Raw genomic sequence first — 26,911 nt, 5'->3', positions numbered from 1 at the left:
TTTTTTTTTGCGGTACGCGGGCCTCTCACTGCTGTGGCCTCTCCTGTTGCAGAGCACAGGCTCCAGATGCGCAGGCTCAGCGGCCATGGCTCACGGGCCCAGCCGCTCCACGGCATGTGGGATCCTCCCAGACCGGGGCACGAACCCGTGTCCCCTGCATCGGCAGGCGGACTCTCAACCACTGCGCCACCAGGGAAGCCCCTGAAGGATATTTTTAATGTGTTTGTGACATCCTTCTATGTTAAATCAGATTCAATGTAAAGCAAAACCTATATTTTCTCTCTTCCTTTCTATCTCCCCCTCCTCTTTTCTCTTTCCGTCATCTTTTCTTTCTGCTTTTTGTCCTTTAAGCCTTATTTTATGTCTTGTGTTAAGGGATTCTTTTGCCACTGTTAGTAAAACATGCTTTTAGTTTTGTCTCAGTAGTTAAGGTGTGCTCTGAGGTTGTTTAGTATAAATCTACACCTACACATCATAAACTATCCACTTTATGAAAGAAAGCATACCTTTTACACTTATGAACCTTAATGTGGTACATTGTCTTGCAGTATGACATTAAACATGGGTACAGTTTGAGATTGTATCTCTCCTGCCTAAGAGCAAAGCAACAAGTGCTTCAGTAAGGAAAACCACAAGTTGCAGGATCTCCTTTCATTCAGGGGATAAAATTCTTGCCTTGATTCCATTCCTTTTCATTCTATTTTGTAATTAGGTTTCAGGAACTTTTAAAAATAAATGTCTTGTTAATTAATATATTTATTTGAACTGAAAAATAAAGTCAGATCTTTTCTGGGAGAGAAAAATGTCTCATTTGTTTGGTTGGTTGGGCAATGAATATGGTGTTGGCCATTTAAATTAAATAGTGGTACTGTCAACTGCCATGTTTTTAAAGACAAGCTTTTCTAGAGTATTTCTGTTTTCTTTGGTACTTTTGGCAACAAGATACTTGAGAAAGTAAAAAACAAAATAGTATAAATTTTAGCTTAGCACAGCGTAGTGGCTTAGGGAATGTGCTGTGCAATAAGCAAAGCTGGGCAAGTACAAACTTGGGCAAGTCACCTAACCTTTTTTTTTAATATAATATGTTTTATTTATTTATTATTTATATTTTATTTGTTTTATTTATTTGTTTTTTAAAATTTATTTTTGGCTACGTTGGGTCTACGTTGCTAAGCTCAGGCTTTCTCTAGTTGCGACGAGCCAGGGCTACTCTTCGTTGTGGTGTGCTTCTCATTGCAGTGGCTTCTCCTGTTGCAGAGCACAGGCTCTAGGCACGTGGGCTTCAGTAGTTGCAGCATGCGGGCTCAGTAGTTGCGGCACGTGGGCCCTAGAGCGTGCGGGCTTCGGTAGTTGTGGTGCATGTGCTCAGTAGTTGTGGCACACAGCCTCAGTAGTTGTGGCGCACGGGTTGGTTGCTCTGCGACATGTGGGATCTTCCCGGACCAGGGGTCAAACCCCTGTCCCCTGAATTGGCAGGCGGATTCTTAACCACTGCACTACCAGGGCAGTCCCAAATCACCTAACCTTTTCAAGTTTCAGTTTCCTCTTCTGTAAAATGGGAATAATGATAGTACTTTTATAGGCTAACATTCTTAAAAGGGAAAATGGGACTCTCAAATATGCAATGAACACGTCAACAATTTTATTTAACTCTAATTAGTGTACAGGTAAGATATTGCAATTTATTTAAAGGGGAATTCAAAGACTGGAGGTATGTGTGGTCCATGAAATCAATTTACAAATATTACAAAACTGACTTTGGTGGGGTGGTGGATTTCATTTGTGTCTCTACAGGGCAGATCTTATTTTCTGATTTTTTTTTATAGGCAGTAATTATTGCTATAAGTAATATACAATTTACAAACTCATGAAATAGCTCAAAGGTATATGCTTCATGATAGGGAAGAATAATTCTAATCCTTGTATTTTCACAGATTTTATTAAGAATAGTTGTTGAGTTGGTAACATAATTGTTTTCCCTTTTTAGCCTATTGCTATAATTTATTATTTTAATATTTTTCCTTTTATTAGTTTTGTATTCATTAAAATATAAGCATCATGAGGGCAGGCACTTTGTTTTGTTCCCTGCTGTGTGTCCTCAACATCTCCAATAATCTCTGTGACTTGGAAGACTTTCAGTGAACATATTTTGAGTGATTGAAGTGATTAATAGATACAACCCTATATGAGAAAGTTGTATTTTTCTTTACTGCTCGATTCTCTGGTTTGTATTAATTTTATTTAGTTTTTTGACAGGGCAAAAGCATAATTTCTGTACAAGCATAGGTATTTATTTTAATCTAATTATTGAATTTTTTCTTTTAATGTCATGCGTTGGTATATTTTGACAGCGATATAAACAAAGTTTATAATGAAGAGTATTACCATTGGAGGCAAAGATCTGGATTCTAGACCTGGTTCTTCTCTGAGTGGCCGTCAACTCTTTGAGCAATAGTTTCTTCACAAGTAAAATGAGATGATAAAACACTATAACCTTGTAGTTTATTAAGAGAATTAAATGTGATAATACACATAAATTACCTAGGAAGGTTCATGGCACATAGTTAATGATCAAAAAAGCTTAGCTGTGCTGTTAAACTATTATTTTAGTTGGGTTTGATTTTTGGTGTGTTATTTCATGGAGTTGTAAAAGTTTATATTTATTCTGTAAAAGCAGTCATTTCAATAGTGTCCTAAAAATCTGTGCTTACATATACAGTTAGTTATATAACTGTCTCTGATTTGAAGGACTCACACGTGTAATGTAATACAGTGGTGATTTGTCACATAAATAATAGATATGATAAAGTAAAATGTGGGACCCTAATGAATACCCTTTTATAAGTTGGTATTCAAGATGTTTACATTCTTTTCAATACATGCTCTCATAAGATATTCACCATACTGAATAAAATAACATTGTGATTTTACTTGGAACAATGAACAATTTAGCTAACTTCTGAAGCTTAAATCAAAGGTTTGAATTTTGCTTAACAATACATTTTGAGCTATATAAATAAGGAATTTTAAAGCATTTGATAATCATTTAAGGTTCCCCATTAAGCCCTGAATTTAGTTGATAATATCCAAGACAAAGCATATAGGAAAATAATGTTTTTTTTTTTAAAATTTTAAGTTGAGTATTATTGCAAAATGTTCTTGATTCCACTGGAAGAAATTCAAATTATGTAAAAGAAAATGTTTCAGACAGTTTTTATTGTAGCAGTACTTTATGAATAGGCTCTTGAATATAGCAGCTTATTGATAAAAATTTTGAATTTGTAAATGAATCAGGCATCTGTCTTAAATCTTATGAAATTGCTCTTCATTCTTCATAGATATAGTCTGCATATTGTAGTTCACTATCAACTTCTAGAATCTATAATAATGAATTGTCAAGTTGAGAATCTGTGATATTACTTTCCAGGTTCTACTAATTTGCCTGCTAGTCATCTTTAACTGTAAGAAAGTGAGCCAAAAGCTGGCTTCCTAGGTACTATCCTGTTACTCTATCTTGTACATTGCTGCTTATAGGTGACCAAATACTGAGAACCCCCATTCCCCACTTCTTGTCTTTTGTTTTCCCCCTCAGAGGCATTGTTGCCATCCATTAAGAGCCAGTAACTTCCTATTTTCTAAGTTTATTTCTGTACCAGTCAATATTCTTATTCCATCTTTGGCATTTTCAGGAGCATGTATTCACATTGATTTATAAAGTTATTTAAGTATATACCTGTTTAATATTTGTATTATTAGGAAATGAAAGGCCTGATCTTCTGTTAATGAAATTTGAAATAAGTGCAAGGTAAATAGGATGAGGTATATTTTCTCTTTTTGAAATTAAACTATGTGTATGTTTGGCCCTAAAGATAGATATGTATGCATGTATACACAGAGTTTGTGAGGTAAAATGAAGAATTGACCTAAGGAACCTTATCTCATTCTACTGTCCTACCTGGATCCCTCCCATGTAAAGCGTTTAGAATCCAGTATGCAGTGATACAATGCTTGGCCTCATTTTCATAGACCTTACTTGGTAGTAATTGTGGTCCATCCCATCATGACAGCTATAATTTCCTTCTTTCACAAAGTCTCTACATGAAAATTAACGGCTATGCAGTGAGCTTTTCAAATAAGGGAGAAGAAGATTGGATGGATGGGTGGAAGTTAGCTGACCATTGAGAAGCTCTGTTCTTGGTAGGCGTAGCAGGTTGATTGCATGTGGTGTCTAGTTAAATTGAAGAACTTTGCCGTTTACTGTTTGTGTATTTAGAAGTGATTTAACAATATGTAACAGAAAACTGAAATTTTGAGGATTTAAAAATTTGAGATCTGGCAGAATAAGAAACTTAGAGAGGTTTGATTTTTTTTTCCCCCTAATAATCTGCTTATTATTTATTTATTCCTCCACAGAGCCCCCTTCCCCCCTCCCCCCCCCAACACCTGGACACTGAGGAGGTTGTTTGGAATGGGTTACAACCTGGGGCCTGGAGTCTTGAAATCTGAGGCACCCTCTTCCGTCATTTTGTGGCTTAGGTGGGGGTATTGTCCAGGCAGAACCGGTGTCTCCGTTTGGATACTGCAGAAGGAAGGGGAACCTAGGCACACCCATAAAGGTGGCCATACCCAGAGGAGTTGATTGGCAGGCTGGAAGACAAATTTTCTCGATAAAGGCACTTTTACCTCAGTTGTGGGCTGGGAGGAATTATTTCGATGGCGGTGTTATTTGCAGGTTGCTGAGAGAAATGAAGGGAGTTCACCTACATTGGGCCATCTGCAGGGTCAGTAGGGGCTGCTGTATGTCTTTGCTGCCGCAAGGGGAAGGTAATGTAGGCATCATAGCCAAAGAGTAATGTAGGAATTAGGCCCAGTACCCCTGCAACGATTTTGGAGTGGTTTCCTCTCTCACCAAGCACAACAATGGAGGTGATCAGATAGAGGATGACCGCTACAAGGGTTCAGAAGAAATCACTCCAAGGCCAGTTGATGATCTGTATCTTGGTGTGCAGGTCACACATGTAGACGACAAAGAGAGCAGCAAAGACCATCTCTGTCACCGACAAGGAGGAGTATCCTGATGTCGAGGCACCGAAGCAGATCAGAATCACCAGGCACAATATAATTTCAGCAAACAGGAGAATTCCCTGTCGGGGGCGTGAGAAGTTGGAGCAGGCGGCCCAGCAACCGGGGCCGAGAGGCGCTCGGAATCCACCATGGCGTGGACCGGAGTCCTGAGAGGCGCAGAGGATCTGCTTGCTTGTGGGTTTGAGGACGGTACACACCCAGACATCTTGCCCACTCTCTGATCGGGAAGGGGGCCCTTGGGCGAAGGGAGAGGTTTGATTTTATGAAAGCAATACCAGTTATAGTCCTTTATGAAGATAGCATACAATTTATGCAAATATAATAATTAAATAATATGTTTCATTAGATAGATCAGATTACTTTCAGTTATGTTCAGAATAGTAATTATTCATATTTATGGACCACTAGGGATTTGTGCTTTATGTAACAGTTGTCACCTTCTCTTTCTTTTTTTTAAAATAAATTTATTTTTGGCTGCGTTGGGTCTTTGTTGCTTTGCACAGGCTTTCTCTAGTTGTGGCGCGCAGGTTTCTCATTGCGGTGGCTTTTCGTTGCGGAGCATGGGCTCTAGGCGCACGGGCTTCAGTAGTTGTGGCACATGGGCTGAGTACTTGTGGCTTGGGGGTTCTAGAGCGCAGCCTCAGTAGTTGTGGCACACGGGCTTAGTTGCTCCACAGCATGTGGGATCTTCCCTGATCAGGGCTCGAACCTGTGTCCTCTGCATTAGCAGGCGGATGCTTAACCACTGCGCCACCAGGGAATTCCCGTCACCTTCTCTTGTATTAAAAATTGAATGAAATGTTCATCAGGTAGACTAATACAACTCACATAGGAAAGTAATATTTGAACCATGTGATTTATCTAAAAATACTGGAGAACTAAAAAGTAATATCTCTGTGAAGCATTCATATAAATGTGTCATTTGTCTGAAATAGTGAAAGTCTAAGTATATAGAGCAGTACTTTAAATTATTTAGAGTAGGTCATTTTCCCTTCCCCAAACTTATAGATTTAATCCTACCCTGAGGAAAATTATACTAAATGTGAAAGATTGTAGTCAGTAATAACGTAGTCAGTGTTGCATTTTTTTTAAAGCAGGGACTATCAATTCTTAATCATCTCCTTTAGGCACCTGTGGGATGAAGGTTAATTTTATAGCATCAGAGACTACAAGTAATGTACATTGCTGGGGACATGTACAAAGCTGACTTGATAGGGCTTGTACTTTTGGAGTGACTGTATAGTAGGTGGAAGTAGCAAGCTCAGCCTTTGGGCTCTTCTATGTGTAATCAAACCTTTCATGTAGGAAGTTGTGGCAGGTTGATACTTCCCCCTTATACCCCCTTATTTGTAGGGTTTCTTAACATTTTTTAAATGGTTTTAATTGTTAAACTTAGAACACATTTTAGAAAATTGAAATGTAAAGAAAGAAAAAATGACAGTAACCTCTTTTTTATTTTCCAGTTGTATGTGAGTCAGTGTGTGTTTACATAGTTCTACAATTAGAGAACTTGGGGAGAAAACAGTTTCCTTTGTTTTTTTTAAGTAAATTCAGTTTGTGTCATGTAGTTTTACAGAGCCACCAAACCACAATCTTAGGGAAAATAATGTAAAAAGATTATTCCAAATGAAGGAAAATGGGCAAAGAACAGTATATTTCTTGAATGTGGTGCTTAGTTCTGGGAACCATATATTTAGAATACATGACAAACTTCTCGTTGTAGATGACGTTGGGCAGTTTTCCTATAGCTTCCTGTGCCTCCGTTTGCTCATTTGTACACTGTAAAATGCACACTGTACACTTGGGGTTGTGAGGGTGAAATGTAAAATAAAAAATGGAAGAGTATGTACTACTAGGTAAGGTGCTGGCACATGAAATCGTTATCATGGATGTTATTAAACTTCAGTATCATCATCATCATTAAAGATTATGTGATTTAATTTCTCAGTGTTTTCACAACATATTTATATGAATAGGTGGTACTCATTGATATATTGCACTGTTGAGAGCCATTTTCAAAATAGTCCTTTAGTTATACATTTATCAAATTGCTGCTCTGCTTACTGTGACTTCTCAGAAGTATAGTGTCATGGGTGGGATGTTACATAGAAATGTAGGGATTGAAGTAAGTGTTGTCATTTCATAAAAGTTAAATCTCCCAGTACTCTTTCTCATCCTTTTGGTTAATGATAAAAGTTTGTTGGGAATTCCCTGGTGGTCCAGTCGTTAGGACTCGGTGCTTTCACTGCTGAGGTCCTGGGTTCAATGCCTGGTTGCAGAACTAAGATCCCACAAAGCCGTGTGATGCAGCCAAAAAAAAAAAGTTTGTCTTCCACAGAACTAAATGCATCTTTTAATTTAGTTTTCTAATGTTACTTTATTTGTATTTACCAAAATGCAATATGCATGTTTTGGTTTTTAAAGTATCTCTCTCAAGTTCTTTGACATTCTTTCATTTAAAAGGTAGAGCCTAATTTCCCTGTTGTTGAATATGCCCAGACTTAGTAACTTGCTTCTAACAAATAGAATGTGTTAGAGTTGTGTGTGGCATTGATGATGTGCATTGATGTGTGGCATTGATGATGGGCTGTTTCTGAGGCTAGGTATTGTTGCTTCCACATTGTTTTCTTTTGGATGCCCATAATAAGAAAGTCAACTGCTGTGTCATGAGGACGCTCAGTCATCCTACGGAGAGGCCCTCATGACAACGAACTAAAGTTTTTTACCACCAATGAGCACCAACATGCTAGCCATGTGCAGGAGCCAGCCCCAATCACCATAACCTAATGAGATACCCTGAGACACAACTCCTTTGCTAAAACACTCCCAAATTCCTGACCCATAAAAAAAGCTATATAAAGTTATGTTTCTTATTTTAACTCACTGTGTTTGGCAGCAACAAATAACTAAGAGGCACAAAGTCCAAAATTTTAAAAGGTCAAGAGTATGTAGGGAAAAGTAGATTTTCCTCCTGTGCCCATACTCTGCTCACCCAGTTTACATAGTTAGATGTGATTCCTGTAACAAGTTTCTTGTGTTCTTCAAGAAATATTTTATTTCTTTACAGCTATGTGCGTATCTATTAATGTGTATTTTCTGCATATGTTATACTGTATACACAGTTTTGTATTTTCATTTTTTTTTCTTAATAGTATATCTTGGAGATTGTTCCATACCAGTATGAAATAGATATGGCTGATTCTTTTTAATGGCTATAATGGTCCATTCTATGATAGTATTATAATTTTTTTTAATAAATAAATTTATTTATTTATTTTTGGCTGCATTGGGTCTTCGTTGCTGTGTGTGGGTTTTCTCTAGTTGTGGTGAGCAAGGGCTACCCTTTGTTGTGGTGCGCAGGCTTCACATTGTGGTGGCTTCTCTTGTTGTGGAGCATGGGCTCTAGGTGCGTGGGCTTCAGTAGTTGTGGCATGCGGGCTCAGTAGTTGTGGCTCATAGGCTGTAGAGCGCAGGCTCAGTAGTTATGGCACACGGGCTTAGTTGCTCCACGGCATGTGGGATTTTCCCGGACCAGAGCTTGAATCCATGCCGCCTGCATTGGCAGGCGGATTCTTAACCACTGCACCACCAGGGAAGTCCCAGTATTATAATTCGTTTAATGAATCTCTTACTGTTTAACATTTAGATGGTTTACAAAGATACTTTAGGAGTACCTTAATATGCATGTTATTTTCCATCTGTATATCTTTTTTTTTCCTATGTGGGAGTCACATAGAAGGTTACATCTGAATAGGTTTTTTTGTTTTTGTTTTTTAATATTTATTTATTTGGCTGCTCCAGGTCTTAGTTGTGGCATGCAGGATCTTTAGTTGCAGCATGCAAACTCTTAGTTGCAGCATGTGGGATCTAGTTCCCTGACCAGGGATTGAACCTGGGCCCCCTGCATTAGGAGCATGGAGTCTTAGCCACTGGACCACCAGGGAAGTCCCTTCCATCTGTGTATGCTTATAATTTAGTCCTAGAAATAAGAATTGCTGGCTGAAAGAGCATAAGCATGGTAAATTTTTATACAAATTGTCAGATTTGTCCACATAAACATTTTACCAATTTTTATTTCTATCAGAACTGAATGCATATATTTATTTTAATACATCCTTACCAATTCAGAATATAATCAGGGTCTTCTTTATCAATATGCTGTGTAAAAAGTAAGATCTCATTGAAAGTTTACATTTACATTTCTCTGGATGACGTGAATCACTTGGATGGAGTGAACTATTTTCTGAGAGAAATAAATTACCAAAATTCATTCTAAAAAGAGAAAAATCTGTGTGGTGTAATGCTCATATAAGAAATAGAGCAGATTATCAAAGAGCCTCCTCTCCACAAGAGTAAAAATCCTAGGTGACTTCACTTGGCAAATACACCAGACTTGTGAACATCAGATTATTCTAAGATAATTAAACCATTGAGCAGCATAGGAGGAAAAAAACCCTTCTAGATTCTTTTCTTTCAAGCTGGTCTCCCATTGATACTATAACCCAACAAGGATAGCAGAAAGAAAAATAAGCAAGCATAAAACTAAAAGTATAGATTAATACTATTTTTGACTGTTGTGAAAAAAAGCCCAAATACAATATTTGGAAATAAATTTAGTACCACATTAATAATTGTCAGTGACCAAGTTGAAAAGTTAATTCTGGGAATGCAAGGATGGTTCAGTGTTACAAAATCTGTAATTTGTTCTCATAGCAATAAAACAAAAGAGAAATAGGATCTTCTATGGAGATGCTAAAACAACTTCCATTAAAGAAAATAGATATATGTTTTCTTAATAGAATCTGTCTCTCTCAACTCCAATGCCAGTATCATATTTTATAGATAAAATAGGGAAATAAAATTAACACTACCTTTGTTGAGTCTGTTGTGGAAAACCCCAATAGAATGAAGTGAATACTGTTGTAAACAAAGAATTAATAAATTAGGTGGATTTAAAATTTAGGTGCTTAAATTAATAGATGGGATAAACAAACTATAAACCTCATTTACAGTAGCAAACAAAAAGATAAATACCTTTTGGACAGACATTGTTTTTATTCTGGTTTTCTGCAATCTCTCCCCCACCACCTGCCTTTCATATTTCCTGTTTTTATTTAAGCATACTTTTTCTTTTCTCTTATTTTTATTTCTGTTTGTTTTCTGTCTCTATCCTTCCATTGCCATGTGACTTTATATATTCATTGCTTTGAGCTGTAAGAATAATTTAATACCAGAAACATTACAGATAGCTATATTACAATGCATACAGAAAATATAGTTAATATAATTTACTATTGTAGCTTACATCAAAAAGTACAAAAATAAGCTAATTCTTGGGCTAACTTTTGTTTTTTACAGATGCAGGGAAATGCCTGAATTTCAATCTTATACACCACAATGTGTTTTGAAAGTTTCGTATCATGCTTCTAGTTTTGAAAACCATTCTTTATTTTTATTTCTCAGAAATATGATACTCTAAAATAAATATATTGATAAATGATTATTTAAGTCATTCTACTTCAATTGAAGTAGGAAAGCCAGAATAATTTAATATCCCAGAAGAATAACAAAATAAAAATCAGTGGTAATTCTGTGTAACATTAGCCTATATTTCTATTTCTTTACTTTGAAATCGTTTGTTGCCTTTAGCTGGATCGTATTTCTTGAGTTTTACTTTAATAGTAATTTTGCTAATGTAAAAAGTTACTATATAATGTCATTAGTAATGTCATGCTCTATCAAGCTGATGCTCTCTTAAAAATTGTTGATCATAACAATATGAAATGAGGGAGGTATATGTAGTTATGAAAGACCTTAACATTACTGTGTATCTTTTTATTTAAGTGCAAAGTATACTCATATTGTTTCTATCACCAGTATTTTTTTTTTTAATGGTATAAGCCCAAAGAGCTATATTATGATGGTGAGACTATGAAAAGGTAAATTTATGGTTAGCTTCCAAATCTGCTCTAGTGTTTATTACCATCTGGTCTCTTTGGAGACTATTATAACTATTCATGGGAGTGTTTTCAACACAAAAAAAGGATGGTTTGTGTATTGGCAGAAAGCAAAAAATACCAGTGGTTTAAACCATATGTAGTTTTCTTAGAATTAGGCAAGGGAAATCAACTGAAGAACTAATTGAGAATCGTTAGTAGTTATGTGGTTTATCTCAATTTTGTCAGAATTCATTCATAAAGGACAAAATATTGTACAAGAAAAACTGAAGGTAGTGGAAATACAACAATAACTCCATTTGGCATATTATTTTATTTTCGTTTTAATCAGTGAAATGTTAAGATGGTCTCAAATCTTGATGTAAACCTCAGAAATAAAATGAGGAATATATGTCAAATTTGAGGACTTTTTAAAAATAAAAGCAGAAAGATATTCATGTTAAAATAATTATAGAGATGAACACTTGAAGAATGCCTTTATTAAAGGTATTTGTCTTGAATTTAATGCAAACATATTATTTTAAATAATTTTATGTGTGTCCTAGACATATCACTCTTAAGGAGTAGAAGTAGTTTGCAGTGTTTTAAGCTTAAGTTAAGTTGATTTAATAGTAAAAGGATAAAAAGAAATATCTTTTCACTTTTCCATTCTAAGAGTTGGAGAGAGGTCTATAAAAAATGAGATGACAAGTCAAAAAATTGAATTCATCTATTTTTATTCAGCAGTTTTAAACAAAAAATGCCTGGTGGGCTGGGAATATACAGGAATTAAATTTGTGATCAAGAATAAGAAATGCATTTGTGGTTTAAAAAAGAAATACCAGCATGTCACATTAAAGTTATGGTGTCTACAGTATTGTACAGTTAGCAGGAAAATGTATTACATCAGGGGCTATGTTGCACTTTAGAGAGCTAGTATGGGGATGCGGATGAAGAGAATAACTCCGTAGAAGGCACGACCATTAATAATGCAGTCAGAGAGGAAGAATTTTGCTGTCTCCCATGTAACATAAAACAGATGTTACATTCTATTAAAAACCTTCTTAACTAGAATGAATGTTTAGATCACTGGTCAATAGGAGAAACATGAACAATGGTAATTTAATGATTTTGAAAATTTATTGTTTGTCAGTTAATATTGGTGGTAGGGAGGGTGAAGGGAAGCTTGCTAAATGTTATTGTATTTTGGATATCTTAATTTAGAAAGCTGAAAGGCAACAGTGAACTATATTTTGAATTTATTTTACAAATTTTAGCTATTTTCTTTCTCAGAAATTGTTGTAAAAACCGAGAAATTTAGCAACTGTGAGTTCTGATTTAATAAATCTGAATAGGTGATTTAAATATATCTAAAAGTGTTTAATTTATTAACTTTAAATGAAAGCTGGAAACATTGTTAAGTAGTTGGCAGTCGAAAGAAGACATATGGAGAAAAGGCCACTGGGGATGTTTCCACAAAGTCCTAGGTATCGTTTCCTTTTCTTTTTTAAAAGATTTACGTTTTTTCCCCCAGTATTGTTTTGCATAAAAAATTTTTTAGGTGTAATGTACATAATAAAATTGACCTTTTTAATGTACAGTTGTATAAGTTCTGTCATAAGCACACAGTCATGTAGCCACTACCAGGAGCAAGATATGTTTTAGTTCCAGCACCCTAAAACTTCCCCTGTGCTCTTTTGTAGTCAGCCTTTCCCCCACCGCAGCTCCTAGCGATCACTGCTCTGTTTTTGTTGGCAGAGACAGACCTCCTTGCTTGGTGTGCCAAGACTGTAAGGCTCTGACTGCTCTCTTTCCTAGGACATTTCTCAGTATTATTTATATAGCTGGTGGACTTAAAACATGAGGTAACTGTCTCTCCCCAGACAAAGAGCAGACTTAGTTACTGTTTGCTATAAAATTGGTAGATTCCCTAAGCTTTATGTTCCTCACCTGCCAGTGCAAACCCAGTGAGTGCATGCATAGCATCTATCTGAACCATCCTGTTACCTGCATAGGACTTGGGGCAAGGGGAACTGGTGCAAATATGCCCATGTTCATGTGCCTTGACTTGAGTAAAATATAATCTTTTGCCTTTCATCCAGGGGTCTCGTGTCTTCTGCCCTTGTCTGTGAATCAGCATCAGAACTTTTTGTTGTTGTTGTTAGCTTTTAAAACAAGGTAGAATCAAATTCCATATCATAGTTTTCTGTTTCTGCAGTTTTGCCTTTTCCAGTGTTTCATATTGATGAATCTAGCTCCTGGCCAAAAACCTGTGTGTGATTTTTCAGGCCAATCGTAGGGATCTACAAAGGTTTTACTTGGTGGGGTTTATGTGGGAAAGCTGCCTTGCCCCCACCAGACTTGGTGTAAAGCCAATGAATTACTGTCTCTGAAGGGAGTTGCAGTCAAGGACTCATCCCACCTGGCCAGCTATGCTCTTACACATGTCAGTATTCCTAGCCCAAGCACCTTAATTTGGAGGCTCCTTTATCTGGGGCTTTTGTTGAGGCCTGGCTTAGATGCTTCTGTCAAGACTTTTTTATTAGGGAAGTGACAAAGAACTTTGGAGACACCTTTCTGTACTGTGACTTAGAACTCAATACTATTCTACACCTAGCTCTCTCCCTTCCATCTTACCCCAGACCCAGGGTCTTAAAACTTCAGAACCCTTTTTGGGGGGCTCCCTTGGCAGTGAAACAGCTCCCGCATCTGTGCAGATTCACCTGATCCTTGACCAGTGTACTGGTCCTTGGGGGAAAGTGGACACTTTCTCCGATTTACCGTCTTTCTTACAGTATCACAGTAAGGATGAAAGACTTAATTATTACTTTCACTTTGGCTTGTCTTTTTTGTTTGTTTGTTTTGTCATGAGGCTTGTGGGATCTTAGTTCCCCGACCAGGGATTGAACCTCACCCTGAGCAGTGAAAGCACAGAGTGAAAGCACAGTGAAAGCACAACTGGACCACCAGGGAATTCCCTGGCTTATTGTCTTAATCGACTACTCTGAAACCTGGCAGCTCGCCTCTCTCCAACTCACTTGAGTTCCTGACACACATAAATAGAATCATATAGTGCATAGCTTTTGAATCTTGTTTCGTTTAGTTGGCATAAGTGCATCAGAGATTGTCATCCCTTTTGTTGAGTATCCGTAATTTGTTTCTTTTATGGCTGAGTAGTGTTCCGTCATGTTGATGTACTGCAACTTGTATATCCATCCCCAATGGAGGAATATTTAGATTGTTTCCAGTTTTGGTGATTACTAGTAACTCTGCTATAAACATTTCTGTATAAGTTTCTTTATACAGACATACATTTTCATTCCACTAGAAGTAAGATTGCTGGATCACATGCTTCATAAGGAACTGCCTAAGTGGCTGTATCATTTTACATTCCCACCAGCAGTGTATGAACAGTTTTATTGGCTTCACATTTTTGCCAGCACTTGGTATTGTTAGCTTTTGTTATTTATTCGCTGTAACAGAGGTAAAGTAGTATCTCATTGTTTTAATTTACACTTCCTAATGATGTTGAATATATTTTTATGTTTTTTTTACTATCTGTGTATCTTCTTCAGAGCAGCGTTCAGATCTTTTTTAAAAATCGTGTTGTTCATTTTATTATTGAGTTTTGAGATTTGTTTATATTTTCTGAATATGTCTCTTGTCAGATATATGATTTGCAAGTATTTTCTCCCATTATATTCTTGTTTGTTAATTTTCTTAACAGTAACTTTCAATGAGCTGAAGTTTTTACGAATGTATCAGTCTGTTTTTTACAGATAATGCTTTTATGTGATACTCTTTGCCTAATTGAGGGTCAGAAAGATATTCTTCTATATTTTCTTCTAGAAATTTTATAGTTTTAGTTTTTACATTTAGGTCTGTGTTCCATTTTGCGTTAATTTTTGTGTTTGTAGGATGAGATAAGAAGTGTTCTTTTTTTAATCCCCACTTTGGCATATGGGTATCCACTTGTTCCAGCCAATACCCTTTCCTGAAGTCTTTTTAAATCACTTTAATTGCCTTTGTACCTTTTTCAAAAATCAATTATATGGTTGTTTTTCTGTACTGTGTGTTCTGTTCCATTGATCTATATGTCTATCCTGTCTCCAATATGCTGCCCTGATTACTGCAGCTTTCTAATAACCCTTGATATGTTTGTTTTCTGTGGTCTCTATAATCATGTTACATTGAATCTAGAAGTTGAAATTATTACATTTCAGAGGTTGAAAATTTCTTACATTTGTAGTCATAAGCGTCTATAAATTTTCACTATTGAATTTTGATTTAATGTACATATTAGAAATTGTTTCAATATGCAAAGCGCTGTTAACTTACAGTTGAAGAGTTTTGTAATAGTGACTTTATTTAATAGTAATAAGTAGAAAAATTAAATAGATAAAGGAAAATTTATACATCTTATTGTCACTGCTTTTTTGTCACTACTTTTTTTAAATGTTTTTATTTTTAATGAGACTTACTTTGTTTTTGTGGGTGGTTTAATTTTTATAGGTTTTCCCAGCAGGAGAACCTAGAACAAGGATTTTAAAACAAATAGCCAATTTGGAAGATGTAGGTAACTTTGGCAAGGGTGGCAGGAGGTGATTCAGGGAACACAAAGCAGCTAATAAAAAGTCATTAATCGAACTACCACGATAAGTTACTGGGGCTTTATCCTGTGGGGAAATTTTGAGAAAAATCAGTGTTGAAATCGATTTCAGAATTAACTCACTGGAAATGCAAGTATATTTCCTGTTATTGGCTGTGGAGTGCAATTTGGAAGGCTGTGCACCTGCCTAGTGCCCAGGTGGGCACAGCAGCTTTCACCAGTTCAGGAGAAAATGCCTCTGGCACAGAGAGGAAGCTTCTAGCTTTTGGAAGCCTGGAGCCAGGGGAAATTGTTAGGTCCAAAGGATATGGGAAGGGCACTGACAGCATCTGATGCGTGCCCTATGACTTTTAAGTCCCTTTTCTGGGTTATCATAATAAATAGCTTTAATCAAATGATCCCTATAATGATATTTTCTAAATAAATTAGATTATATTTTCTGTACTTATGTGTCTGTCTCCACTTTTTATTCATAAAGCTTCATTAACTTTTTGTATATTTATCCTTGTCATACTATGTAAAAGAACGAATTAACTACACACTTGGAAATATTGTATATTCCCTTTTCAGGTAATGTTAAAATGTTAAATGATAAAAGAGGATACATAAGATGGTAAATAAGCATATAAAACGTTTTCAATATCTTTAGCCATCAGAAGAGTGCAAATTTAGAAAATGTGATAATTAGCTAAAATTTTTAAATGATAACAGTAACAAGTGCTGATGAGAATGCAGAATGACTGGATCTCTCATACATTGCTGGTGGGAATGTAAAATGGCACAGCCACTCTGGAAACAGCTTGGCATTTCTTATAAAATTGAACATACATTTTCATGACTCATCAGTCAGATTCCTGACCATTTGTCATAGAGAAATGAAAACTTACGTTCACGCAAAAACTTGCTACACATATAGTCATAGCACTTTATTTGTTATTGCCCCGAAGTGGAAACAATACGAATAACCTTCAGCAAGTGAATGGATAAACAAACTGTGATACACCTGTACAGTGGAGTACTACTCAGCTTTAAAAAGGAATAAAATATTGCTACAGACAACTTGCATGGATTTCAAGGGGGTTACACTGAGTGAAAAAAGCCAATCGCACATATTTACATTCTGTATGATTCCAATTGTATAATGTTCTTGAAATGAAAAAAAATTACAGTCTTAGAAAACATTACAGTGGTTGTCAGAGGTTAAGGATGAAGGTGAAAGGTAGATAGTGTGAATGTAAAGGAGTTGCACAAGGGACTTTCTTGGTGGTGATGGAAGAGTTCTATATCTTAATTGTTGTAGTGGTTGCACAAACGCATACAGCGTATAAGATCTCATAAACTGTACACCTACAGAAATCAGAGTGCATGTAAAAACTAGTGAAATCTGAATGGGGTCTTCAGTTTAGTATTGTACCAATGTCAAGTTCTTGGATTTGAAAATGGACTATGGTTATGTAATACGTTATCTTTAGGGGAAGCTGGGAGAAGGTAATGTGGGAGCCTTCTATATTATTTTTGCAACTTCTTGTGAATCTAAAATTAGTATTTGGTCATTCAGTATGTTCTATTTATTGACACTCTTTTCATCTTATATTTAAGCTGATTATTCATGACAGAATAATCTCATGATATGTACTTAAAATTTGTTTTAAAGTTAGGGATTAAAAGACTATGAACCTAATTGTATGAAAATTAATTTTGTAAACTATTTGTCCCTTGGGTGTTACTTTTTTAACCTTTTCACAGAATTTCAAAATTGCAAATATAATTAGAATAGTTTTATTTTTTAAATGAACTCCTTTATAGACTATATTAGACAACACTCATGATGTCTTCAGAATTCTAGGCTATAAATCGAAACTTTTGGTGGTGACCCATCTCATTGATATAAACATGTAATTTTCTCTTCCTGTAACATTCTTTTCCTTCATTTGACCAGTTTGTGCCCATTTCATATGTCTCAGCTTAAACGTGACTTTCTTGTGGAGGTCTTACTTCTGACACTCCTCTTTCCCCCAAAATCTGTCTTTGGTGCTACTCAGGTATGCTCCTATACCAAGTTGGATTCATTTTACAGATGTACAAAGTGACCAGATAATGGGCAAGTTAATCAGCCTACTGAGACGGTGGCATTTGGCATAAAATATCAGAATACACCCTAAATCTTAAATGTGTGAATCAATTATTTAAAACAGGAGACCAGCCAACCTATTCTAGTGATGCTTAACAGAGATGTATTTGTAACTGGTAGAAGAAGAATCACTCCCTGGGTACAAGATCAATTGCTGTTTGTCTTATTCACCTGAAGATAAATTGCTTTCTCAGATTTTGCAGACTTCCTTTTCCTAAAAAAATGATTTATTAAAGTGAGGTTCCTTTATTATATCACTTACTCTTCACTTTATAATACTTTTATATTGAAGGAAGCCCAGAGGTCAACAGTAAGTAGTCTTGTCTCTTCTGCTTTTTATTTCACTGTTATTTTTAAACCAGTTGGTGAAATTCCCTTCCATTTTGATGAGCCATTTTTCACCTACATATGAGGAAATTTAAACTATTAGAGCTGATATTAACATTCTATTACTATAAATTGTCTTTGGTTTGTTAAAAATATATATATATAAAAATTTATATTTATTAAGTGTAATTTTAGGATTCAGATCTATTGACCAGAAAAAGTAGGGTTTTTTTTGGTATGAGGGAAAGAAACGGTATAAAATACTGGTTAATAATCTAAGGAAATGTTTTCAATGTTTCATTATGTATCTGAATTTTGCATTGTTTGTATTATATGAGAAAAACTTGGTTGTTTCCCTATATTCCCATATATTTTTTTGACAGTTTGAGAAGTATGACAGTTTTCATTTCTTCACCTAGTAATTTTTCATTCTTAAAATATATTTTTAAAATATTTATTCATTTAAATATTTGTGTATTTAAATATTTAAATAAATATTATATATATATATTATATATAGCTAGCTGCACCAGGTCTTAGTTGTGGGACATGGAATCTTCGTTGCGGCATGCGGAATCTTTAGTTGAGTCATGTGGAATATAGTTCCCTGATCAGGGATCTAACACAGGCCCCCTGCATTGGGAGCACACAGTCTTAGCCACTGGACCACCAGGGAAGTCCCTTAAAATATTTTTTAAACCAGGTTTCAGAAGATGTATTCTGGTTCCTAGTTTGGGAACTCTGAAAGTTACTATTCAAAACTGTAAGCAAATAGATCTTTTATGAAAATGAGGGCATATGTCCCATTTGCTTTGATAAAGTGAATAGAAATATGGACTGTTCTGGAAAATCTAGGATATATAGTTTCAATGTATATATATAATCTAGGTACATGGATTAACATCGGGGAATCAAAATAGAGTGAAGAAATAAACTCAAATAGAAATGGAAATTCAGGAAGAATATATATATAAAACTGGCAACCAGTGGAGGAAAACTAAGGAATTGCTATTTGTGGGAGAATTTTTTTCCACTCAATGTGCTTTCTTAATGTTTTAATCATTTTTATAACATGCTGTGTATTACCAATTTTAAATAAGTACATAATTTTGAAAAATTAAAATGAGTGGCAAATTTTTATAGGAGCAATTTATTTAATCAATATTTAATTGTCCATTTGCAAAATATAATTATACCAGGATTAGTATGATCTGTAGAATATTGAACGCTGTCTTTCAAATACTTTTTAAAAAAATTGTCAACCTTCTTCCATAAAAAATATCTTAGTAATTAACTCTATTCATTAGACATTTACCATTATCCTTTATGTCAGAAATTTAGAATGAGAGAAATTTTATGATGACCTGGTTGATGAACATTTGTCCTCATTTTCTTGTGCTATAGCCTTTGAGACATCCAAAGTTACAGTTTTCTACTTACAGTTTTTTCCCTTCTCTTTGGTAGTATACTAGCACAAGTATATTCAAAGTAATAATGTCTGTCTTACTTTCTTTTCAAAGTAATGTCAAAAATCATTTTAATTTTTACTATGCTTTTGCCAAAATTTCTTATACTTGCCATAATGTATTTTACACATTGAAATAATTTTTGAAATTATTACTTTTGCTTCTTGCTGTCTCTGGTTTTGTTTGTTTGTTCATTTGTTTTGCTGTCTATTTATGCCCTTTTCAGAGTTTTATATGTGTTTGGACTTACTTATTGCAAAATCCACCATGTGTTAGCTCTCCTAATAGTTCCCCATGTCATGCAGTTGCTTGCATAATACAAGTAACTATTCTTGGAGTTTTGTATATTTATTTATTTGGCTGTCATTTTATTGAAAATTGTTTGACAGTTGTTTATTTATGAACGTCCTTAGTACAGAAATATGCAGTGCAAGACCAGTGTGCTCAGGTTTGTGCTTAATTGTTGCTATATGTGTATTTTCAAATTTTTGAAGACTTAAAGAACAGTAAAACATGTACTTAGCATAAATGTTACTGCTCCTTGGTACCTTTAAACTGTCCTTTAACTTTTTAAACCTTGTTCTCATTCTACTTTAAAAAATAGTTTTGTTGCAATATAATCCACATACCATACATTTCATCATTTAAAGGGTACAATTCCATTGTTTTTAGTATATTCATATGTATGTGTAGCTACCACCAGTGTCAATTTTAGTACATTTTCATCACCTCAAAAAGAAACCCCATACTCTTTAGTTATCACTCCCTGGTCCTCCCCCATCCCTATTCCACATGAATTTTGGAATCAGCTTGTTCATTTCTACAAAAAATACAGCTTGGACTCTAATTAGGATCAATATAGGTATTAATGACCGTATTAACAGTGTGAAGTCTTCTGATTCATAACATGGGGTGTTTTTCCATTTATTTAGATCTTTAAATTCTTTCAACAGTGTTTTGAATTTTCAGAGTATAAGTTTTGCACGTTAAAGGAAATATTTGGTATTTCCAAATATTTTTTCTTTTTGATGTTATTGTAAGTTGAATTGTTTTCTTAATTTCATTTTTGGACTGTTCATTGCAAGTGTATAGAGACACAATTCATTACTTAAATATTGATCTTGTTTCCTGTACCTTTCTGAACTCATTTATCAGTTCTAATATTTTTCAGTGAATTCTTCAGCGTTTTCTATGTACTAAATATGTCATCTACAAATAGAGTTTTACTTCTTCCTTTCCGATTTGGAAGACATTTATTTATTTATTTACTTATTTATTTTGCTTAATTGCTTTGACTAACACCTCTAGGCCTCTAGTATATTGTTGAAGAGAAGTGGTGAGAGTGGACATCCTTGTGTTGTTCCTCGTGTGAGGGCAAAGGTATCTTGTCATTCACTATGTTGTTTACTGTGGGGTTTTCTTTTGTTTTTGTGTTTTTTTTGTTTTTTTTTTTGCCGTACGTGGGCTTCTCGCTGTTGCGGCCGGCCCGCTGCGGAGCACAGGCTCCGGACGCGCAGGCTCAGCGGCCATGGTTCATGGGCCCAGCCGCTCCGTTGCATGTGGGATCTTCCCGGACTGAGGCACGAACCCGTGTCCCCTGCATCGGCAGGCGGACTCTCTACCACTGCGCCACCGGGGAAGCCCACTGTGGGTTTTTCTTAAATGCCCTTTATTATATGCAGGAAGTTCCCTTCTATTACTAGTTTGCTGAGTCTGTTTAACTTGAAACAGTGTTCGATTTTGCCAGATGCTTTTTCTGCATCTGTTGTCATAATCATGTGAGTTTTGTTTTCTGTGCTATTGATATGATTATTATATTAATTGATTTTGGGATGTTAAGCCAACCTTGCATTCCTGGGATTAAATCTCACATGATGGTGTTATGTAATTCTTTTCATATGTGCCAGATTCTTTTTTGCTACATAGAATTTTCAGTAGTGGAACAAAAAGGGTATATTGTCCTTAGAAGGATTTTTAGCATTGCCCAACTTTTTCATTAAGATATTTAGCCCTTCTAACTCAGCACTGTCTCATTTTTTTCTTTTATAATTTAGTCAGTTGTTTTTATCTTCAGTTGAAATTTGGACAGTTGATTCATATCTTTTCTAATTTTCATTATATTTAGAATAGATTTCCTCAGTTTTATTTTCCTAAGCATGTATTTGTTGGTAAACATTAGGTACTATTTATAAATTCCCAATTCTTGGGTATAGTGCTACTTATTAATCTTATGATATTACTAAATGCATATGTTTGTCAATCCGCACTAAGAAATGCAGTTTACATTACTTCCAAGGTTGCCTATGTGTGTATATATGACTGAATAGTTCTTACCTTTGGTACCTTGCAGTACATTTTGATTTTTATTGTATTCTGTTACATGTAAAAATGATGGTTGTGAAAAATTACAGTTAACATCCTCTAGCACATCACAGACTATAGCTTGAAAGTTACTATAAAAGAGGTTGATTAATATAAATGGAGGAATCTTTCTCATCTTGTTTGTATAGGAGAAGTTCTTAGGTTATTTCATGGGATACTCACTTCATAGGATGGTTTGTATCTTGTTATACATTGTGGGTTTTTTTCCATTTTTTCCTTTTGTACCAAGTGAATCAAGAGCACTCTTGTTCTTTGCATCTCTAGCAAGCCTAGTGCAACTCCTCCTGTCTCAAATAGTTAATTATTCCATATGCTAGACACTATTAGGCACCTTACTTCTAAACCTTTTAATACTTCAGTGTAACTTTACTATATCTATTACCCCCATTTGCAGATGGCTGAATGTTGGGAGATAATTCATGGATTTCTCATATTCCTGCACATTCTGTGTCTTCTAAGCAAAGGCATTTACAGTTCCCATGTTTGTATAAGTATAAATTCCTGGATAGTAAAACTAGTACCATGTCCCTCCTTGGAGACATCCCAAGGAATTAAATATAAAAGACCTCAGCTTTCCATCTCCATAGGAGCTTTGTGTAAACAAATCTTCCTCGATTTACAATGGGGTTACATCCCAGTAAACCCATAGTAAGTTGAAAATACGTTTAATACACCTAACCCACTGAACATTATAGCTTAACCTAGGCTACCTTAAAACATCAGCCTGCAGTTATGCACAATTATGTAACGCAAAGCCTATTTTATAATAAAGTGTTGAATGCCTCATGTAAATTATTGAATACTGTACTAAAAGTGAAAAACAATGTTTGTGTGGGTTCAGAATGGTTGTAAGTGTATCTGTTGTTTACCCTTGTGACTGGGTGCCTGATTGGGAGCTGCAGTTGCCCAGTATCAGGAGAGAGTATCATACACCATATAGCTAGCCTGGGAAAAATCAAATTCAGAATACAAAATACAGTTGCTAATGAATGTGTATAGCTTTCACACCATCATAAAGGCAAAAAATCATAAGTCAAACCATCATAAGTCAGGGACTGTCTAGAGAAATGAATAATCTTTCTTTCTGGAGCAGAAACCCGGTGAAAATCAGTTTCTAAATTTTGGGATTACTCTCCTGAGATGCTCTTTGCTGGCACTAGTAACATCCAGCCCTCACTGCATTGCCCTATGAGGATTGGTGCTCAGGGAAGCAGCACTAAGATATTGCTCTTGCTGCTGTTTTTGCCATGAGTAATAAATTGTCTTTGTCTCTGATCCAGAGGTCTCATGTCTTTCTGTTTGTTTGTGTGTGTGTGCATGTTCGTGTGTGTGCGCGCGCGTGCACGCATGCACATGTTCCTGGATATACAAAAGGTGAGAAAGACACAGATAGGCAAACACTGGCTGGCTACTTTGTTAGCATGTAAGTACAGTTAAATAGCAGACCCTTGATGGTTTTTGAATTAACACTTGTTTATAGAAGAAGTGCAGGGCCTCATGCTTAGTAAGTAGCAGAACTGCAATTTGAACCTATACCTTACGTAGGTGGATAATAACTAGAAAATATGGTGCTAATGACTAGAGTTTGGTGTAAGCAGACAAAATAAATATTTTATATCACATTTGCATATTTTTGATCTATGACTCATGAGCAGTGTGAATGTTTTTCTCCTCATCCCCATATGTTAAACTAAAAAAGTGATAGGCTGAGCCTGTAATATAGGGGTGAAATTATTTTTATAAGAATAAAGTTTCCTATATATGTACATACATTTCAGAACATATTGAAAAATAAAAGTGTAATGACCTTGAATAAAAATAGTTTGTTAAAAGAATCTAATCCCCACAGAATAAAAGTACTTCTAGAATTTTTTAATTTAGTATTTTTTTCAGTAGCTAAGATTGTAATGCAAAGTAAAAAACTGGACTTAATTCACCACTTATTTATGATAAAATTTTAAAACTAAAATTTTGTCATGATTGTGACAGATGTAAAATCTTTAAGGAATTCCCTGGAGGTCAGTGGTTAGGATTCTGTGACTCCACTGCATGTGGCACGGATTCAGTCCCTGGTCGGAGACTAAGATCCTGTATGCCGTGAAGCCAAAAAAAAAAAATTAGTATATATCTTTATACTTGTTATGGAAGTACCATGAGGTAATATCCACAAATAATTGATTTTAAGTGACCCTCCTATGTGATATTCTAGGTATTAATCCTGTGTTTTGAGGAGTAATTTGTAATATGTTATCCTTATAGAACATTTAAGAGAAAGCCTTTAATTTAGCATTAGCATAGGCTTCTCAAATGAAGCGTGATGTGTTAAAATAGTTAATTTAACATTATCTGGGTCTAATACAAACCTATGGGCCATTTATTTCAAATTTCATTGTAGGATATCTATATCTATATCTATATCTATATCTATATCTAGATTAAGTTTGTGGCCAGAAGAATATAGCTCATTCTATTTTGAGAATCTAGAAAATAGTTTACACAAAAGCATACGGATTACTTCTATATGAATATGGTTTTATATTAAAAACCCTTTCACAATGTATATGTAGAATATAAATTTCACATTATATATAGTTTATAGTAGGAGATAAGAAAGAGACTAATGCTTGCTTCCTCAGAGTGAGGAATTCTTTATCCTATGTTTGGCTGCAGGGGGAGGGCAAAGGTGTTTTTGTTTTAACTAAGCTCTCATCAACAAATACTTTTATCTATCTGTACAGATCCATTCAATATAGCCACATTTTCTGAAGTACAGGAGGAACTGTCTAATGTGGTTAATTATGAAAAAAAAATTTAAGCAACAAATGTAATTTGTAAATATTGTCTAATTATTTGTGGTATTCTGAATCATAGTTATTTGAAATTGCATATCTTGCCAGAGAAATCAGGGTGATAGCAGAATAAGTGACGGGTAGAGACTTGCATAAAACCATGCTGTTTGTACATACGCAAAGTAACTCAGTTTTCCAGACTAAGTTGGGCCCTGAACCTTCTTTTCTATTCTCTTTTTTCTTTTCTTTTCTTTTCTTTCTTTCTTTCTTTAATGGAGGTATCATTAATTTACAGTGTTGTGTTAGTTTCAAGCGTACAGCAAAGTGATTCAATTTATGTATATATGTATTATATATATGGATACTCTATATGTTCATTCTTTTTTAGCTTCTTTTCCATTATAGGTTATTACAAGATACTGAGTGTAGTACTCTGTGCTATACAGTAGGTCCTTGTTGTTTACCTGTTTTCTATATAGTAGCGTATATATGTTAATCCCAAGCTCCTAATTTATCCCCTTTGGTAACCATAAGCTTATTTTCTATGTTTGTGAGTCTGTTTCTGTTTTGTAAATAAGTTCATTTTTATCGTTTTTTAAAATTCCACAAATAAATAACACCATATGATATTTGTCTTTATCTGACTTACTTCACTTAATATGATAATCTCTAGGTTCATCCATATTGCTGCAAATGGCATTATTTCATTCTTTTTTATGTCTGAGTAATATTCTGTTGTATACATATACCACATCCATTCATCTGTTGATGGACATTTAGGTTGCTTTCATATCTTGGCTATTGTAAATAATGCTGCTATGAACATTGGGATATTCAAATTAGAGTTTTCTGCGGATATATGCCCAGGAGTGGGATTGTATGATCATATGGTAACTCTGTTTTTAGTTTTTTAAGGAAACTCCATAATGTTCTCCATAGTGGCCGCACCAGTTAACATTCCCACAAGCAGTGTAGTACGTGAACCTTCTTTTCAATTCTTTATTTTGCTTTTAGTTAGCTTTCTGTCTTATTTTCTCTAGAATTTATGTTAATAACTATTCCTATCCCCACATCTACCCAGTCTCCTATCCCTCTATCAGGAGACAACTTCCCAACTTCTCAACCAAGCAACCATTTTGGCTTCAAGAAGTGTTTTCAGTGTCTTGTGCAGTCACACTTAATTACATCCATACCTTTACTTTATTGTTTCTACCTAATATGTGAGAATTAGTTATTCCCCTTCTTTCATTTTATTTCTGACATCCCTTATTTGTGCTTTCCTTCTCATTTTTGAGTCTACCTTCAAATCTTATACCCTCCTTGACCTTCACAGCTTTGTTGAAAATGTGCTTTAATTCTCTCCCATCCCAGTATAAAATAAGAAAATCTCTCTCCAACATCTGCCTTATGTGTCCTCTTTCCTTTTCAGTTGCATTTCTTGAAAATGTAGTCTACACTTCTGTATCTCTTAATTGCTCTTACCACTGCTCTGAAATGTAGGTAGTAGGAGCCACGTTGTCAAATCCACTGAACACTATTTAGTTCTCATCTCATGTGACTCATCTATGGCATTTATCACTGTTGACCCTACCACCAGTTTGAAACTTTTTCCCTCTCTGGCTTAGCTTCTGAGATACCTCTTCTTCAGACTTTCTTCCTTTTCTGATTCCTCAATCGTTTCCATAGCTGGATCTTCCTATTGTTTTAGCTCCTACAGTGTTTCTTTCCGTCTCCTTTAAATCTTTACTCCACATTTTCTCTTGGGTTCTCATAGCCTCTCTCTCTTTTTTTTTTTAACATCTTTACTGGAGTATAATTGGTTTACAATGTTGTGTTAGTTTCTTTGTATAACAAAGTGAATCAACTGTACATACACATATATACCCATATCCCCTCCCTCTTGTGTCTCCCTCCCTCTTGTGTCTCCCTCCCCCCTTCCTTTCCCACCCCTCTAGGTGGTCACAAAGCACTGAGCTGATCTCCCTGTGCTATGTGGCTGCTTCCCAATAGTTATCTATTTTACATTTGGTAGTGTATATATGTCCATGCCACTCTCTCACTTCACCCCAGCTTACCCTTCCCACTCCCTGTGTCCTCAAGTCCCTTCTCTACATCTGCGTCTTTATTCCTGTCCTGTCCCTAGCTTCTTCAGAACCTTTTTTTTTTTTTTTTTTTTTAGATTCCAT

At 35.3% G+C, this 26,911-nt stretch overlaps 1 protein-coding gene and 1 pseudogene across 6 annotated transcripts in view; one reads left to right on the top strand and one right to left on the bottom strand.

The window, feature by feature from the left end:
• The window catches only part of ADK (adenosine kinase), a 486,725-nt gene that overhangs the window by 188,272 nt on the left and 271,542 nt on the right, over positions 1–26,911 (top strand). The gene's annotated exons all lie outside the window — the stretch shown is intronic.
• Positions 4,418–5,558, bottom strand: LOC113632573 (proteolipid protein 2 pseudogene; annotated as a pseudogene).

The sequence above is a fragment of the Aethalodelphis obliquidens genome, unplaced genomic scaffold (genome assembly GCF_003676395.1).
Source record: "Aethalodelphis obliquidens isolate GAN/ISIS:26980383/991018 unplaced genomic scaffold, ASM367639v1 scaffold37, whole genome shotgun sequence".
NCBI lineage: Eukaryota > Metazoa > Chordata > Mammalia > Artiodactyla > Delphinidae > Aethalodelphis > Aethalodelphis obliquidens.
The sequence above is the reverse complement of the archived record's forward strand: the minus strand, read 5'-3'. Positions and strand labels throughout refer to the sequence as shown.